This window comes from Schistocerca gregaria, chromosome 3, assembly GCF_023897955.1.
Source record: "Schistocerca gregaria isolate iqSchGreg1 chromosome 3, iqSchGreg1.2, whole genome shotgun sequence".
Taxonomy (NCBI): Eukaryota; Metazoa; Arthropoda; class Insecta; order Orthoptera; family Acrididae; genus Schistocerca; species Schistocerca gregaria.
In genome coordinates, this window is record NC_064922.1 from 335,472,656 (window position 1) to 335,489,672 (window position 17,017).

The 17,017-nt window shown below is 42.9% G+C and overlaps 1 protein-coding gene across 2 annotated transcripts in view; it reads right to left on the minus strand.

Moving 5' to 3' along the window:
• The window catches only part of LOC126353846 (dnaJ homolog subfamily B member 6-like), a 307,307-nt gene that overhangs the window by 94,821 nt on the left and 195,469 nt on the right, over positions 1 to 17,017 (minus strand). Inside the window, exon 1 of one of the 2 annotated variants that reach the window (XM_050002998.1) lies at positions 12,119 to 12,318. The exons of the other annotated variant lie outside the window; for it this stretch is intronic. The gene's annotated coding sequence lies outside the window, so the exon portion shown is untranslated. Of the gene's footprint in view, positions 1 to 12,118; positions 12,319 to 17,017 lie in introns of those variants that run through there. 2 annotated transcript variants of the gene reach the window in all.

Below are 17,017 nucleotides of genomic sequence, written 5' to 3' on the forward strand. Positions count from 1 at the left end.
GTTTGTAGTGAACGATGGCCCAATGCAAAATATAATTTACAAAACAGATATCTGGACATTAATGAAAACACCGACGGCAGTTTGCAAAGCGAAGTTTAAACAGTAACACAAGCGAAGAGTTTGGCAACAGACTTAGTGAAGCGCGTCTACTCATATAAAGCCCTAGTTCGACTTGTTCTTGGTTTGAAATTGTAATAAGCTCCGTCCGTTAACAGAACCTGGCGGTACCAACGTCATCGATTGACCGCGCGTCGGCTCACCGTTCTTTCGGCCGCTGTTAGTATTCGTGAGGTGGCGCCGCTACTATAGCTCCTCACTTGGCGTCATGGCGCTGAGTGCATCCCGTGCCGCCGCCGCCGCTCCCACCAAGGAAAAAATCCCTGGCAGTACTAGAAATCCAACCGGGGTCCTCCGCATGGTAGTCAGCAGCGCTGACCACTCGGTGGGCTTAATAGTGGGCTTAATAGTAATAAGAGCGACGGGAAACACCGAAGCTCAATAAATCTGGGCGTGCTGCACACGTCCTGTTCAGCCAATACAAAATTTTCCGCATACACTCGACAAACTTACAATGGATTCGTTGACATGCGAACGAACTTTCCGGTGATGGGCTGCTTCGTAAATTTGGCGAATCACCACTGTGCGAAGACAGCAAAACTATTATTTTGCCCCTAATTTACATTTCCACCAGAACAAGACAACAGCTTGGGGCTCTTTGGGAGCAATCAGACTATTTATTATATTCACTCGATCCATGCAGAATTTGAGCTTGCATTGACACGCAGTGTACAGAGTCGTGGATCATGTAAGCAGCTGTAGATGAAAAGCAGTGTTTTGATCAAGTATATAAGCTAATTTTTACACAGGCCTGCTTTGTACCTGAAATCTGCAGAAAAGATCGCAAATTACTGGAAACAAAGTTTTATGGGAAACGTACAAAGGCTGCAATGAAGGTTTTATGTGAACTAATTACCCGTCCATCCCAAACTTAATTACAGTTATACATTTACATTAGTAGCCACTTACGTACATGGAGAGTTCGTAGAGTGAAATGTCATTAACCTTGAAAAAATATCGATCTGCAGAGGATGAAATACCGTACTACACTACTAGTGACTTTTTCTGACCCTGCAATTTTTAAGTAGATGGATTGTAGAATGTGGTCACCACTGTGCTCGAATGCTAGTTACGCATATGCTATCAACAGATGAAAGTGCAACATGAGGGTATGAGTAATTCGTTCCTTTATCTGCAATGTCCATATGCTCTAAATACATGCCTATCACGAGACATGAAATGGGATGGGATTTTCTAGTACGTTACTGGTACAGGGGTATAATGTAAACTGCAAAATATTGTGCTGTTCAGCACGGAAAGATGAAGCCTCGATTAACTATACGAGAAAAATGGTTCAGCTTCAGACTGAAAAGCAATGTTAAAGGCGATAAAACATTACTTCCTCGACGGAGTGAGGAATTTATGAACCCACGTCTGTCAACATGATAGTAGGCGTTTTCTTTAAGATGATTAAAACTTGGATTGGTCGACTCCCACTGGAAGCGATGCGAAGAAGTATCTTTACGTACCACGACAACAACAGTTTCATACTGTTCCTTAAATGCTGCAATGGGTTTCAGAGCTGTTAATGACTCTCTACAGCCTCATTCGTGCCATGTCAGTGCCCTACTTGAAGTAGGGTCCAAATTAATAGGGAATATCCCGATTTTTCATTCTTTGTACCGGTGTCGCAAACAGGCTCACCAGATTTTCAAGAAAGAGAGCAAAATATTTAAATTCCACTGGGGGTTGAGCAACAGAATTGAAAACAACACATTTAGTTGATTATGAACGAAGCTGGTGAAGGACTTAGGAAAAGTGGTCTGTCCAGCACACATTTTGCATAACACTGTTACAACTGTTGTAGACATTTGTCTGTCGATGTCGAGTTAACTGTGATGAAACTTTGGAACTACTTTTCCGTCTACGCAATCAGAACGTACTGACTTTTGTGAATTAGTGGATGCTTGCTACAGAGGACTTTTGTCACGCTCGGAAACTACACGGCTGTCTCTAATCCCTGCAGTCGAGATAATTTTACAATTGTGGGAAGCTCAGAAATATTTTTCTTGTCTCAAGAAAACCACCAAAGATCTTAGTAGATTTTTTCTCTTCTCCTTTAAGTGACGCTTACTTCAGTTTATTCACCATCAGTTGAATTTGCTTGGACAGCAAATAAAGAAAATTTTAACTATTAATATATCTGTGATTCAAGTGAAAGTGATTGAGAATACAATAATTTCACTACGAGCGAAAGATAACTAATTTGGGCATGAAAACTATAGAAATTTTGAAAATGCAACAGATATTGCTCTGAACTAACCATCGAAAAATTTCTGTGACCTGAAACCATTTTATGGTATTGCCATTACTTATCTTACAAAATGGGCTCATCAACTGTAAGCTTTTGACATTTTCGAGTGTTTGTCTTTGACTACATTAGCGAAATGGGAAGACACAGAATGGATATTAGTTTATTTAAAAGGAAAAGAAGTAGATATCTGTGGACAGCAATGTCTGATCAGTACGTGTATTTGAAGAATTTTCTGGCTCCGAATGTTTCACGGGATAATTGGAAGTCAGTATTAGCTGGCTGGAATACAGAAAACAGCGCTCAAAAGTCGGAACTTATAAAGATATGCCAATATATGTTTTCAATCGTAGCAGTAAATGCCGAAGTTCAGAGATTTTTTTATTAATGGGAGCTCAATGGACGGAGGAATGGAATCCTTTGGATGTATCGGTAATTGAACGCATCTTACAGTGTACTTATAGAGTTCAAACGAGCTGTGCACAGTTTTATAATTATGGACGTAAACAAATTGATCTTCTAAAGGCTGTTACATGAACTGAGAAGCATGAATGGTCCATGAAATAATGTTTGCAAAATTGTGCCTGTCAGTAATTTATGTCTTTTCAAATATTTTTATACAAGTATTAAGCTCATTAGTCACGTTAATTTTTCCAGACGTCTGTTCCTCCTCACTCACATCCTATGATAGGCTTTCTGTTGATTTTGTCCCGATTTTAGTACAAAAATTTATGGCAACCCTAATTTTAGAGGCACACTAATATTTTATCGATTATGATTAAAATAATGTCAGCCGGTCTCCAAAATTAAATTACATTTAGAAATAAATAAATTGGACGTAAGGAATGTTCGTCCAAATGCACATGAATCTAGAAGGAGGCAGAAAAAAAAGCATTTTCCACTAACGACAAGTCTGTCCTATACGCAGCAGGAACAAATGGAGGCATTCACTAAAATCTGAATTGTAATCATCGTTTACGACGGAGACTGTGTGTGTGTGTGTGTGTGTGTGTGTGGGAGACTGTGTGTGTGTGTGTGTGTGTGTGTGTGTGTGTGTGTGTGTGGGAGACTGTGTGTGTGTGTGTGTGTGTGTGTGTGTGTGTGTGTGGGAGACTGTGTGTGTGTGTGTGTGTGTGTGTGTGTGTGTGGGAGACTGTGTGTGTGTGTGTGTGTGTGTGTGTGTGTGTGTGTGTGTGTGTGTGGGAGACTGTGTGTGTGTGTGTGTGTGTGTGTGTGTGTGTGTGTGTGTGTGTGTGTGTGTGTGTGTGTGTGTGGGAGACTGTGTGTTTGTGTGTTTGTGTGTTTGTGTGTTTGTGTGTGTGTTTTCTCCAATCGTAAGTACATATGTTGTTGTTGTCTTCAGTCCTGAGACTGGTTTGATGCACCTCTCCATATCCTGTGCAAGCTTCTTCATCTCCCAGTACCTACTGCAACCTACATCCTTCTGAGTCTACTTACTGTATTCATCTCTTGGTCTTCCTCTAGGATTTTTACCCTCCACGCTGCCCTCCAATGCTAAATTTGTGATCCCTTCATGCCCCAGGACATGTCCTACCTGCCAATCCCTTCTTCTAGTCAAGTTGTGCCACAAACTTCTCTTCTCCCCAATCCTATTCAATACCTCCTCATTAGTTATGTGATCTACCCACCTAATCTTCAAATTTTCCTCTGTAGCACCACATTTCGAAAGCTTCTATTCTCTTCTTGTCCAAACTATTTATTGTCCTTGTTTCACTTCCATACATGGCTACACTCCATACAAATACTTTCAGAAGCGACTTCCCGACACTTAAATCTCTACTCTAGATGTTAACAAATTTCTATTCTTCAGAAACGCATTCCTTGCCATTGTCAGTCTACATTTTATATCCTCTCTACTTCGACCATCATCAGTTATTTTGCTCCCCAAGTAGCAAAACTCCTTTACTACTTTAAGTGTCTCATTTCCTAATCTAATACCCTCAGCATCACCCGACCTAATTCGACTACATTCCATTACCCTCGTTTTGCTTTTGTTGATGTTCATATTATTCCCTCCTTTCAAGACACTGTCCATTCCGTTCAACTGCTCTTCCAAGTCCTTTGCTGTCTCTGACGGAATTACAATGTCATCGGCAAACCTCAAAGTTTTTAATTCTTCTCCATGGATTTTAATACCTACTCCGAATTTTTCTTTTGTTTCCTTTACTGCTTGCTCAAAATACAGATTGAATAACGTCGGCGAGAGGCTACAACCCTGTCTCACTCCCTTCCCGATCACTGCCCCTCGACTCTTATAACTGCCATCTGGTTTCTGTACAAATTGTAAATAGCCATTCGCTCCCTGTATTTTACACCTGCCACCTTTAGAATTTGAAAGAGATTATTTCAGTCAACATTGTCAAAAGCTTTCTATAAGTCTACGAACGCTAGAAACGTAGGTTGCCTCACGTGTTTCAGTATTTCGACGGAATCCAAACTGATCTTCCCCGAGGTCGGCTTCTACTTGCTTTTCCATTCGTCTGTAAAGAATTCGAGTTAGTATTTTGCAGCTGTGGCTTATTAAACTTATAGTTCGGTAATTTTCACATTTGTCAACACCTACTTTCTTTGGGATTGGAATTATTATATTCTTCTTGAAGTCTGAGGGTATTTCGCCTGTCTCGTACATCTTGCTCACCAAATGGAAGAGTTTTGTCAGGACTGGCTCTCCCAAGGCCGTCAGTAGTTCCAATGGAATGTTGTCTACTCCCGGGGCCTTGTTTCGACTCAGGTCTTTCAGTGCTCTGTCAAACTCTTCACGCAGTATCGTATCTCCCATTTCATCTTCATCTACATCCTCTTCCATTTCCATAATATTGTCCTCAAGCTCTTGATGTTCATACAAGTGGTTCTCTGATCTCCAAAGGTCTCTTTAATTTTTCTGTAGGCACTATCTATCTTACCCCTAGTGAGATAAGCCTCCACATCCTTACATTTGCCTGCTTAGCCATTTTGCACTTCCTGTCGATCTCATTTTCGAGACGTTTGTATTCCTTTTTGCCTGCTTCATTTACTGCATTTTTATATTTTCTCCTTTCATCAATTAAATTCAATATTTCTTCTGTTACCCAAGGACTTCTACTAGTACTCGTCTTTTTACCTACTTTATCCTCTGCTGACTTCACTACTTCATCTCTTCTTCTACTGTATTTCTTTCCCCCATTCCTGTCAATTGTTCCCTTATGCTCTCTCTGAAACACTGTACAACCTCTGGTTTAGTCAGTTTATCCAGTACATATAGCATCATTAAAAAAGCTTTCGCTTCTATTTCTCCCACGCCACGAAACGAGTTTTAGTAGTATCTCTATGTGCTTTCTCTACTTTATCAGTACCACGGGAGGATTTTTAGCAAATCTTTACCTCCTTTTAGGGAACGCCGTGGTTTCCTTGGGGTACTTTGGTGGTTTTTAAGGAAGCGGGTAGGTCATAATATAAATTTTTTAGCCTAATCCTTTATTGACTTTAAACATTCCTTAGAGTGTATTTTTACGATTGATTCCATAGATGTTAAAATATGTTAAAACCGCGATTTACTGATTGGGGGTCTGGCGTATCACAGCACTCGAATGCAAACGAGGTAGTACTAACATAGTTACCGACGGAACAGGGGTACTGTTAGTTTCGAATGGTATCACAGAAGGTATTAGTATCAGTTGAAATGCTTTTCTCAGTAAGATTTCTCTTAGTAGCATAATTTGTTTACGTATGGTGAACAGTCTGAAAACACGTAGTTTTCTCGCGTCCGCTTGTTTTTACATGAATGTTATGTTACTTTTAAACTGTCTTTGGTCTTCTGGCACAGTCTAATACATTCTTAGTGGAAGTGTGGTAGTTGATGAACGTATTCTGTTAGATGAAGAAAAATTTATTGCAAAGTACAGCAAGGATGAATATGACGTATATGTTGGAAAGTGAAGATAATATAAATTTTTAATAATGTTATTTTTGAAGAGAAGTAGTTTGAGGTACCAACTGCAGCACTGCGAAGCTAATTTGTTAGAATGACTATTATCAACTAGTGAACTTGCTCACAGCTGAGGGAAAGATCACCCTTCTTCCCTGAGTCATACATTAAGATATCAACTGATTAAGCTGATTGGCTTTTTATAGAAATTTTATGTTAACATTGTACCCTTTTCGAAAAAATGCTCACTTTTATGACGGTAGGATTTTACTTTGTTACGAATAGTATTGTTGAGACCAAGGTTGTGTGTGAAGATCACGCGAAGTACTACTCTGTTCCTTTTAACACACACTTCGTTCTAAAATCATTGTCTAATTTCATATGAATAATTACTGTTTAAAGGTTTTCACTACGCATTACCAATGCACCATGTGATAAACCATAGTTTGAATATTTATTCAGAAATAGGAAACTAGCTTGCCCACTGCCTCCTTGCTTTTCGCAATTGTGCCTTCAATGTTGTCAAGAAGCGCCAGGTAATAGATGTAATTTCGTCAAAATGAGTGAGATTCAATATAGGCGAAAAAAAGGCAAACTGTACGGTAGCATTGTTAATTGAAGGTTAGTTTTTCCGAATAACATTTTTCGAGTTGGCGGTGGCTATAACCCAGGAAATATACAAGCAATTACATTATAGCTTTTCGCATTCTTACTTATTTCAGAGTGCGGGCATTTAGTTGAATTTTTTTTAGTATATCCACGTAGTATGTTGGACAATATCATAAAACCAGCTTTTGAAATTTTGTTCTATGATGAAGCGCCCTCGCACACCGCGAAGGCCTTTCGTCGGTATCATGTAGTGTCTTCAGGGTGCAACTTTTTTTACTTAAAAAAATGAAGTCAGTTTTGCAAATTGTTTGCTATTTTATTGAAAACAAATCATGAATATCAGTTCCAAACTCGAGCATCAGTCTGGTCTATCCCTTAAATTATATTCTGAAACCAGCATCCTCTCGACACAGTTTACGTTGTGTTCAACCGTCTTTCAACTTTAGATTGCCCTCTTCAATCACAGTAGGTAATTTTGAAAGGAAGGATGAAGGTGAATTAAGGTTTCATGTCTCATTGGCGACAAGGCCATTAGAGACGGAATTCAATTTTGACAAGTGCCTGTAGTTTTGTTTGGTACACCAATATTACGAAATTTACAGTATCGATAGTAAACACACCAAAGCTAAGATGACGACGGAACAAAACATTCCGACCATGCTACTGCTGTGCCGCTGCTAACGCCAGCTGCCACCGGAACGTCATCCGGAGTTTTAGTGCAGAATCATTGCTTATTACGTGAATGGCGTGTTGTTGGCAAATTTCGAGACTTTGGATAGTGATCGCAAAAAAGCTGAACTAACTGGTGATTCCTTAAATAAATAATAAAATAGACCAGTAACCGAAATTTATCTTCTTAGACGTGATATTGTACTACTTTTTCCTTGAGTGCCGAAATAATAATGTTAAAACGCCACTGTATCCACGGCTATACTATTCAGATCCTGCTAAACGCGGCATTTCCTTTAATTCCTTTAAACTGACTGACCGACCCACCTAGTTAAAAGAAGGCTGATTAAGTTAGATTAATACTGTAATTTAATATCACCAGCCGCGTTATATATGTATGTGAAGGCTAGTTTCAAGAACTGGTGTACGGATTGACAGACCGATTCACGGGAAAGATTTGTTAATACATGTATTTCATTACCACTACGCCAGAGAAGTCGTCCGCCCGTAGCCACTTAAGTGTTTGTTATCCGTGCGGAACCGGGGCCGGTCGCTAGTACTAACTAATGATCATGTAATGAAACCAATTGGGGAGGAAAAAAAAAGGTTCAAATGGCTCTGAGCACTATGGGACTAAACATCTGAGGTCATCAGTCCCACTAGAACTTAGAACTACTTGAATCTAACTAACCTAAGGCCATCACACACATCCATGCCCGAGGCAGGCTTCGAACCTGCGACCGTAGCGGTCGCTCGGTTCCAGAATGCAGCACCCAAAAGAGCACGAATTGGGGAGAAAAGAGCGTTCTGTCACAATCTGATTATAAGGTTTGATGGAACACATCATGATGCACCAACAACCAGTTAATTTGGTATGGGACATAGTTGGGAGGCATAAACATCGTGCAGGGAAACTTCGGCACTGTTACAGAAATCAGGTTCTACATTTACATTTGGCAAACCATTGTGGAGTGCATGGCAGAGAGTACTTATCAACACACAAGGCATTACAGTTTCTTTCCTTTCCATTCCTGTATTCGAGAGCGGAAACAGCGATAGCCGTAACCCGTGAGAAGGCGTGCTATGAGCATTTCTCTGACACAAAAATTCATTTCGATAATTGTGAACGTTATAAACATGATGGCGCGGCGGGCGTCTCAGTACCTTCCTAAGTATTCATCATCACGTCCATTCCACTGATCAAAGAAATTGAAAAATGTCTACAGAACAACAGCTGTCGGCACATTACGCACAAATAAAGAAATCCCTCCATTATTTTTGTCAATAAAGAACAGTTCTATTTTCGGTTTCGGTGAAAACAATGTCATCGTTCTTACGTACCAGGGAAAAAAACGTAGAAAATTGTACTTATGTTATCCTCACTACATAACAACGATAATTTCGATCAAGAGACAGGTATTGAAGCTAAACCAGAAATTGTTACTTTTTTATAACAATACTAAAGGAAAGGGGGTGTGGACGTTGTTGACCAAGAGAAAGAGGATTACTCTGTCGCACGAGTTTCTTCAAGGTGGCCAATGAGAATGTTCACTTTTTTGAATATAACTGGTATCAACGTGCAAATTATATACAAAGAAACCACACAAAATGTAATTGCAAGACGTGTATTCCTGAAAGATGTGGCTCAAGAGATGGTGAAACCACATATTTCACGATGAGTAACACTGCAGAACATTTCATCGGCTCTCAAGTTCCGAATGAAGCGGTTGGCACCTCTTCCTAACGTGGAAACAGAGAGAGGGCCCAGTGGCTTTTGTGCGCTTTGTCCAATAAGGAAAAAGAGACGCTCTGAAAAAGCATATACTTTGCGTCACAATGCACTGATCATGTGACATTTATGTGCAAGGATGTTATGAAAGACATTTCTCCGGATACTATGGAAGAACGATAAATTAAAATACAAGCATTTATTGTTTATATATTATATACGTAATATGCACAGTAAATAACCAAAGTTCTGAAGACTTTATTTATGCCAAGGCTGCATTTTTGTTACTTATACCTTAATAACTACTGTGATTACGTAGACAAGTGCCTTTCATTTTATAGTATTATATTTCCTTTTTCTAAAAAATACGATTTAAGTAGTGTGAGCATTTTGCTCCTTCGCGCCAAACCGTGTAACTTTCTAAGGCGCGTCTTCTCACGGGTTAACGCCTTGATATGATCAAGTACTGTGGAAGCGATGCATAATGCGTTGTTGTATATTACTAATCTTATCACTCTTTTTGAAACACTAAATGCGCTTTCGAAGGCATCTCTTCAAACGGCATCAATTCCGTGACGGTATCCTTGGGTGAAAGAAAGCTGTGTTCATTGGTGCTGACTTTCATTGTATATTGTCGATAACTCCAGGTAGTTCTACTTTGTTAGATTGCCGAACACTTTAACAATATTCTATGACAGGTCGTGCAACTGCTTTTTAAGTGATCTCCTGTTAACGCCGATTGTATTTTCAGAGTAGCCTACCAACGAACCGAAGCCAGTCACCACCTTCATCAACGAATGAGCCTATACGGTTATTCCACTTCATTTCCCCTACAAACAATGATACCCAGGTACTTGTGATGGCCTGGAGTCTCCACCCGGGGATGTCCGTCCGCCGAGTCGCAACCCTTTTCCACATGGGCGCCACTTGCGCGTCGATAATGATGATGATGATGATGAAATGATGAGGGCAACAACACCCAGTCCCCGAGCGCAGAAAATCGGCGATCTGGCCGGGAATCGACCCTCGAGTCGCTGCATGTCAGTCACGCTCTGACCACTCGGCTAAGGGGACGGAGTGTATGAGTTGAGTAATTTCAGTTGTGTGTCGCGGATAATGCAGACAAAGGATACTACTTTTCTCCATTTTGTGAAATGCACAATTTTACTTTTATGAACATTCAAAGCAAGTTGTCGTGCTTTTCACCACTATGAAAACTTACCAAGATCTAACACTGTGTCTGTCTGGATTTTTGCAAAGAAAGAGGTTCATTACAGAAAATTTACAAGAAGTGTGAGGTTACCATTATCTGCCAGGTCGTTAACATACAACAGGAACAAGAGTGCCAGCACACGTCTGTGGAGCACTCCTGAAAGTCACTTCCACACCTGTCAGTGACAGCCCACGACAACACGCTGCGTCATCCCTGCGAAGAATCCTCAATCGAGCAACAAATTTCGAATGGATGTATATTGCTGTAGTTATGCTGAGACCATGGGAGTTACCCGACATAAGCTGCCGGTAAGATCAGCACCTGGCCTGTCTTCGAACTCAAAGCTACAATTTCAACATGACAACACTGATTGTAGTTATCGGTAACATAGTGTCCTTCACTATTTACAACAGTCTCTGAGGGTTGTTCCACAGAGAGCGGAAAAAGTGAAAATCTCTGAGGGCGCAGTATCAGACGAATAAGGTGGCTGCGGGATAACTTTCCATCCCAACTCCTCTATAGCGTTTCTTGTCCGTCTAGCTGAATGCGGGCGGGCGTTATAGTGGAATAGCATCACTTCACGCAGTCCTTCTGGTCGTTGTGCCTCGACTGGGTCTGCAAGACGTCGCAGCTGTTGACAATGAATGTCAGCAGTGACAGTTACACCTCGGGGAAGCAATTCGTAGTACACCATATCGTCGCTGTTCCTCCAGATGCTCAACATTATCTTTTGTGAATGCACGCAGGTCTTTGTAAGGGGAGTTTGTGTTTTGTTTCAATCATTCCTTTGTTTTCCTTAAGCATAAAAACAGCATTGCTTGTCACCAGCAACGATACAGGATAAAAAATACCAATGTTTTCCGAGCAAGCATAGATGCACATATGGCCAAGCGCTGGGTCTTAATTTTGCCTTAGAGCATGCGGTACCCATAAACGATGTTCATGAGCCTTCCCCATTGCATGCAAATGCCGCACGTTGGTGGAATGATGAAACGCCATCACATTTCCTAGCCCCTGAGCACCTTGACGGGAATAATTGTGGATTAATAAGTTAAAAGATCTTCATCTAACTTTAAAGGCCTTCCTGAAAGTGGGGTGTCATTTACGTCAAATCTATCCTCCTTAAAGCGAGGAAACCATTTTCTTGCCGTCCTCTGTCCAATGGCATTATCCCCACACACGGCGCAGATGTCTCTGGCTGACTCCGCTGCTATAACGCCTCTACTCAACTAAAACACAAGAATATGTCGGAAAGTTCCGACTTCTCCACTTGGTATTCAATTACTAGCGTCCACAGCTACACTATCTCTCAACTACAAATAAAAAACTGACAACAAATAAATAAGCCCATAGCAACAGGAATACCAACGCTATGAACTTACGCAAGACCTTTATATTTTCTTCCGTTATCTACTACGAGATCGTGGTGCAAAAATCAACGATTACTGGTTGATCTCTGCACAAAACCAGCTACTGATCGGCTATCACTCGCGCGCAGCAGTGGTAAACGGCTTGTCAATTCATCGTAGATGCATAGGCTCCTTGGTAACGCAGCAGTGCAAGGAAACGAGAAGAATGGCAGAACCGCGGATTCGTAGCACTCACCTAAGAACGACGTAAGCTCAGCTGCACTGCCCTGGCACTATACGGCGTCCAGTGTGTCACCCCATGTGGCCAGACGAGGGAGGAAAGCGAATCGATGGCGTGTTGTGTGGAGCGTGAGAACCGAAACCAATAGCGGAGCCCTCCCAGCTGCGCCTGCCTCCTGCGTCCCGACCCGCTCCCGTGGAGGTCCTGGCGCGACTGACCGGCTGGAGCGGCTCTTGCCTTCCCTTCCCCTCTGGCCCAGGGAGCCGGCTCGTTTATTGTATCCTGCCTGCGGAGCCGTCCTCAATGCGCGAGCGCCCCTCTCGTCAAGCGCTGCGACGGCCTGCCGCATCGTCCCTTTTGTGCGAAACGGTCCACCGAATATGGGGGACAGCTGCGCAGGCACGATCTTTAAAATTCTGTCACGGTACAGTGCATTAGCAAACCGATCAGGATCTTCCTTGCCGAAAGGAACCAAACTGTGTGTTGTGTAACGCTCATTTCTGTCCCATCGCTGTGATGCGGCAAACCTTGAGCAGAGCTGTACCGAGGTGATCCTGCACCCCTGGCAGAATTCCTAAACCTGAGGACCTACTATCGCTATAAACCCGTTCAGGCGATAGCTTCATCTGGCGAGGAATGACTGCTAGTCAGACACATGCACGGTGCATGTAGTATCAGTGAGCGAGCTGCCGTGGGTACATTGTGACGGCCCGGAGGCTCCTAATGACCATTTCGGAAACTGCACGACTTGTCAGATGTATGAGCAATACTGTGGTAAGTGTCTTCTATACTTGGCAAAACCAAGGTGAAATCACGTCCAGACTTCGTGGGGTTGGGCGGCCACCCCTCAATACAGATGTCAGACGTCGTAGGCTGGGCGGATTGGTGAAACGGAATAGGCGGCAAGCTCTGGCGGAACTAACATCACACTTTAATTATGGGCAGATTACAAGTGCACCGAACAACTAACGACGGGCCTCCGCAGCCGACGACCCGTGTATGTGCCAATTTTAACACGACGACATCGGCCGCTAGAACTGAAATGGACAGGTGACCATCTGCACTGGGGCGTTGGCGCAGTGACAGAGCGTTGCGTGTCTAATGAATTCCAATACCTTCTTCACCATGCCAATGGGAGGGCGCGAATCTGTACTCTTCTAGGGTGACAGCTCCTCGACACCTGTACCGCGGGACAAAGACAAGGTGGCGGCGGCTCCATAATGCTCCATGGAACATTCACTTTGGCATCCATGGGTCCAGTGGAGACGGCCAAGGAGTCTAGTACATTGGTTGCAGACAATGTACAACCCGTCATAAGGATCCTGTTTCCTGGCGACAGTGACACTTTTCAACAAGATAATGCGCCATGTCACAAGGCCAGGAGCGTGATGGGGTGGTTTGAGGAACACACTGGCGAGTTCCAATTGGTGTGCTGCCGCCCCCACCCACCCCAAACTCGCCAGATGTGAACCGATCTAACACATCTGCAATGTGATTGAAGTGGCGCCAAATCTCATCGCCGTCCATAGACGGCTAGGTCGTTAGAGACGGAGCATAATTTCTAGTTGTTTTTGCCTGAGGAACATCACGGACACGTAAGTATGGGTGGTCGGACGTAGATCTGAACCGTCGTCGTCCTCTAGAATCAGAATCCAGTATACTAACCACTGTGCCACTGCGCTCGGTCCCTTTCAGTCAATGGCAGTTCAGTGAGGTGTTCAAAATTAAAACACCAACGGATATTTTGCAAGGTTGCGTTTATTTTGCCACTAAATGGTATAAACAGGTGACAGTAAAGTAGAAACAATTTAAAGGATCAGAACGTAAGCAACTGCAACATGCGTAACGCTAGACAAAAAATTTCGTTTTTTCCAACTTAACTGATTCGACAACTGATTGATGTGCTCGGTATGTGATGTGACTACATCTAGCAACAACACAGGTCTGACAACGACCTGACATGCAGTGAATGATGTCATCAATCTCATGTTGAGGCAACACCACTCATTCTTCCAGCAGAGCTGCTCTTAAGTCTTGGGGAGTGGTTGGTCGATGTTGACGTGATGCATCTCAGACATGTTCTTTGGAATCCAAATGGGGAAAGCGAGCAGACCCCGCCATGTATGCAATATCTTCCGTTTCCAAGAAAACATCAACCAACCATGCTCTATGAGATTGAGCATTATTCCCCATCAATACGAAGTCTGGCGCCAAAGAACCTCGCAACAACAGTACCTTACGTCCCAAGATCTCGTCATGATACCTAACAGCAGTTAAACCCTACCCATTCACCCTTACCATTTCATGAAGAGCTTTTCGAATGGTCAGGATAATCTCTGCCCACACCATTAGGGATCCTCCTCGATTTTCAGTCTCTTTCCATGATGTTTGGGCCCCTAAAATCGTGTTCCATGTTCCCTCCAGAGGCGAATCTTCGAGAATCACTCTCCAGACCAAATCGGGACTCATCTGTGAAAATAACATTGGCCCACAGTTCGACCGTCCAGGAGGCACGTTGACGACTCCATTCTAGACTTTCCCTTCTGTGAAGAAGCGTCAGAGGTACACATACAACAAGCCTCCGACAGTGAAGACCATTCTGCCGAAATCTTCCGTACACCGTTTGTCTCGGTACATCACGTCCAGTGGATGCTGCGAGGTCAGATGCCAGTTGGCGTGCAGTACTAAGGCGGTACCGTTGTACCCATACAGCCAAATAACGGTCTTCTGTTTCTGGTGCCACACGTGGTCGGCCCTGCCCTCGTCTTAGGGATACAGTTTCGGCCTCTACGGACTGTCGCCAAATTAGAGAAACAACAGAATGAGTTTCATTACGCCATCGGGCCACACCAGTTTGTAACAGTCCTGCTTCCATTCTTCCTACGGCACTCCACTGCAGCGAGTCTGGTACGCGTCTTCTGTGTGTCATGCTGCAGCGTTTGTGGCTGTGTACACAGCGATTGTGGACGTGGAACTTCTCCACAAATACTACCCTGTTTGATGGGTTCCCTGACGTCATCACTGGCGTGGTTGTCCATCTTCCGCGCAGAACACGGTCGTACGGGCACCTAGTAACGGTTTGTATGATTATATCGTGAATTAGACGTAGAAAGGAGAAATAGCGACTTTTTGCTTTAATTTTGGACACCGGTGTAGTTTCATGCTGATCGCCAACCGCTAAAGATCTCATAACGGTGTATACGTACTATTTAAACAATTTTATTTATCATTCATTCTTTAAACGTTCACTATACAATTCTGTTGACGTAGACTATTTCACTTGTTTTTTCCCACATCGCTCACCTGAATCCGAATGTAAATGAAGTCTCAACGACAAAACAAATTTGGCGAAGAGGCTCTCTAAGATTCCGAAGTAGAACAGAGAAATGAGGCACCTGCAAGAAACAGCAGCAGGAATTCAACAACGAAAAGAGTTTTCTATGAAAAGAAACTGGTGCTAACATCCAATAAATATGAACCTCGGGACTACAAAGATATTCATGCCAAGCTATGTTTAAGCATATCTCTGCGCACCCTCCAAAGTAGGACAATAAGGAACACACAAATACAGCGATCAGAAGCCTCCGACGTATGAAGTTAGACTCGATATTTGAAAAGTGTCTAATACGTTGGATGTGTTAGAACTCGTCGAAACAAGAACACCAAGTCCAATAAACACGGGTCCGAATATGTGTAATTTCTGCAATCCGAACACTAATTCGAAGGAGGTACTCAATGTGAAGTCTAAATGGTTCAAATGGCTCTGAGCACTGTGGGACTTAAGATCTGAGATCACCAGTCCCCTAGAACTTAGAACTACTTAAACCTAACTGACCTAAGGACATCACACACATCCATGCCCGAGGCAGGATTCGAAGATGCGACCGTAGCAGCTGCGCGGTTCCGGACTAAAGCGCCTAGAACAGCTCGGCCACCACGGCCGGCCAATGTGAAGCCTATCGGTGACAATGCATGCGTCCGCCCTTCAGAACAAGGATTCGCACTTATTTTGATATGCAGCAACTGTTCGTTAAGTACTGCTCAGGTAACAGGATGACTCACAATTTCGCTGCACCAACCGCCACACAATCGTTCCTTGGATCTCCATGCACAAAGTGTAGAACTCTTTCTTCTTTATCACGCGTACGGAATGAAAGTAGTCTTCCACTGTTTATCTTTCTGGGTCCTAGAGAACCTGAGTTCGTAAGTGCTAAAACTCAGCTGAACTACTTATCAAGTAGTACTATGCGACACGCGTATTTTTATGGGTACACGACGCGGGCTGTCAAAAAACCATGGCGGAAAAGCATGACTGAAATACGATTTTTAAAGCAGATGGCTTCCGATGCTTGCAAATGGTGGAGAAAGGCATGTGATGAACCATTCCTACGTACCAATACCACAATCATAGAAGTCATTTGTGCAAGTAGGTAACGCACGCCACGACACATACCGAGAGTTATGAGTAATTTATTGTACAGAAACACGAATGAAACTGAAGTACAACTCACTGTAGACTACAAAGTCTCAGACTGATGTGGACTTAAGAGTACTGAGGTAAAGAGAGGCATTAAAAGACAGCTGAGCCTGCTGACGTAGAACCAATCCAACGGCTGTGTGTGTCTCCACAACAAAGTCTTTCTGACAACTCCTTCCTGAAATTATGGATTTTCGGTCCCATATTCATTCGAAGCTTTTGTTTTTTCGGTAAGTCGGGCATATCTTAGAATATTTGCCTTTTGCCCCCACCCTGTATAATGCAGGTCGTTTATGGAGGGCTCCGCAGTTATTCTGACATGAATAAGATGACTAGCAGGCAACACGTCGGAGAATTGCATAAATCAACGTTAGGCGATCGATTTAAGGCGCTGAACAGTAGGGCCATCAGCGCCCTTAATGGATGTCAACACACAC